Genomic DNA, 3131 nt, shown 5'->3' with positions numbered 1-3131 from the left:
CAAAACAGAACAGCAGAAATATCAAATGTTTTTCATTAGTTATCCTTTTAATAGCATGAAATCTATAAAATTTGTTGTGAATTATAGGACTCGAACATGATTTTTACTATAAAATACTATTAAATATGAATTTACAAGCATGTTAAATTGTATGATTAAATGTTTTATTTTAGCTGAGAACCATACAATTCAACACACACACACACACACACACACACACACACACACACACACATCATTGTTACCTTGTTTGTCATCATGGCTAAATTTAATGAACCTACAGATCAGATCATGACTAAACTTGATTCATATTAGACAAACTTCAGTTATTATGAAACACTGAATTCCATTTAAACCCTTTGTTTTGGAAGGAAACATTAATCCATTGTTATCAATTGAATGTAGTTTAAGTATAGATAAGCTGTTGCTGTCGGCTGCTTTGACCTGTACCTGAATCGTCCTTAAAAGAGGATGATGGAACAAGAAATGCCTCAGAAAGTACAGATATTTGCATTTGAATGTGGGGAGTAAAAGGGGTAAAGTCATCAGTGAAATAACTAATGACCATGTGAGTGGGTTCTGTTTTCTATGTGCCACAAAGTCGCTTGCTTTAAGTTCCCTGCTTTCACTGAGCATAATCTTGGTCAATTATGGTCACAAAGCTGCTTAGCTGATGTCTCTCTTAACTCCCAGGCACGTTTTGTTCTTTTCCGCACATGGCATTCACTGCTATCAGTTCCACCTGCTATAACAGACCCATCAAGGCTTAAGATCACATGAAAATGATTAATTATGCCCTGTGCCTTCCCACTTTTTTGGTATTAAAAATATGTAGCACATAACATAATTAATCCCTGCTCGCATGTGTTAATAACATGTTTGATCAGCATGTGGCACACATTAAATTAACATGTTAAATTGATTGTTGAGATTATTAAAGGGAATTTGCAGGAGGTGGGACCTAATTGTGCCGTCTGCAGCTGCCTACTTGTAGTTCGAGAACGCCATGCAAGAGCATTACACTGCTAGAAAGCCTTTAGTGAATGAAGTGCAGGAAAACCAAAATAACTATACTGAATAAGTACTGGTTTTGATAGTGATTTGAGTAGAGATTTCATTAGAAAAGACATGATGCCTCATTGTAAGCACGGTACCTTAATCCCTGCTGCAGTCCTGCATGGATGACCACTCAGTTTCTCCAATGATGTGATTGGCCGGCACTCAGCTAATCTCACCCTCAGCATGTAATCTCATTTTACAGTAAATATGTCGTCTTTTCTCTTTGGAGTCGAGTTGCATTAATTGACAATTGCCAAATAAGCCATATGTATTGAACCCCTGAGTCACTTTCAGATCACTGTGAATGAAATTAAGACAATCGGAGTGCGATGGCGTGAATCAAAGCCGGATGGGGCAGAGAAAGAGGAGAAATCGTGTGGTTTGATTCATAGCCTGCACACTGTGCACCTTATCCAGCTGTGCCACCAGCGGTCTCAACAGTAGGGAGTTACAACTAATACTCCAGTCAGGAAACTTTGATATGTGCAAGTGAGTCAATAATATCGTACTAAATATGATTGTAATGTTGCTTTAAAAGTCAGAATCAGTCAGTATATTTTTGGAAAGTTATATACACTTATGATTAAAAAATATATATATTTTTATTGTATTTGCCATTTTAAACTTGTAAATTGTAGGGGTTTTTTTCTACAGAATCCCCACTTATGGAGTTTGTAGGTTAAAGTTTTTACTATTTTGTATAATTTTTCTATCTAGTGTTGAAGGTTTGTGGTGATAGTCTTGTGTAACTTGGAGATGCTCTAAAATAACTTTGTATGAATGAATTGTATGAATTCATTTTGGCATCTACATGGTTACATTTCTAGATTGTTTCTTAATTTATCATGAATAATTGATTCGCTAATGTCTAACTAAAATGTTTGTGTACCTGCTTGAATCACAAATTTTGTGTTCATATCCAAATTTTAGGCAATTCAGCAACGATGGAATTGGCTGAATAAATTAGAAATGCTGCAAAATGAATATTTCCACTTGTTTTTGCATCAACATTTGGCACTGAAATTAGATGACTTTACTAAGTTTAACCCCCATTGACAGAGAGGAAGTGATGATCATCTTGTAATGTGATGGCAGTGTCTGATTTTTGTATTAATAAAACGTTGATGGTAAACTCCTGGGTGGTTTGAGCCTGCTCCACATGATTTTCTGGTTCGACTGCTTCGTTGTCCTTGAATGCACCATAATAAGATATCTTCTTCTTTCCAGTTCAAGTTTGTCCAGCTGTACAGAGGCCTGGGGATGTTTACGTTTCCTGGTCTCTCTCTCTCTTTTTTTTTTTTGACCCTCATTTTTGAAATATTTAGAGACTTCTCATTCACGTTGGTGTGAACGCTGAGATAAAAAGATCATTTGTGTGTTTGAACAGCATTTGAGAAAACCACATAACGACGGGATCCATTTAGAATTAGCCTGGGAACTTTTACTGGATCATAAATGTTATTTAACTTGAATCTGAACCAAATCTAGAATATACAATATTTTTCAATAACATCACATTTTAGCTTGGATGATTTGAATTAAACAACTGCTCAACTAAAGCTTTTCAATATCATTAAAAGCTCGTCTGGACAAGAAAAAAGACTTCGGCTGTAAGATTAAGAAGGCCTGACTAGGGCTGGACGATTATGGCAAAAATAATAATCACGATTATGTTGATAGATATTGAAATCACGATTAATAACCACGATTATTCATAATTCCAAAACTTGAGTATTTATTAAACTACAACTTGAAAGAACAACCAAAAATAAACTTATAAAAAATTAATATCTTAAATAATATCAATAAAACAAATAAAAATAAATACCCAATCTGCATGCATTTCTATAAAACTTGCAAAAATAGCAATATGCAAAATACACTAATAACTCAGTAAAGAACACAACCTGAAAATATTCTTTGAACTCTCTCAAAATCTATTTTAAATAACAAAAGAGGGGTTGGCTGCATAGTTAAAAACTCCCTGTAGTTAACTTCATACAGGTTTTTGGAAAGGAAGACGAGTCTGTTCACTTGGTCTGGCTTCAGCGACTAACGAAGGCAGGTGACAA

Source organism: Salarias fasciatus, chromosome 5 (assembly GCF_902148845.1).
Source record: "Salarias fasciatus chromosome 5, fSalaFa1.1, whole genome shotgun sequence".
NCBI lineage: Eukaryota > Metazoa > Chordata > Actinopteri > Blenniiformes > Blenniidae > Salarias > Salarias fasciatus.
This window is presented reverse-complemented; position numbering follows the sequence as displayed.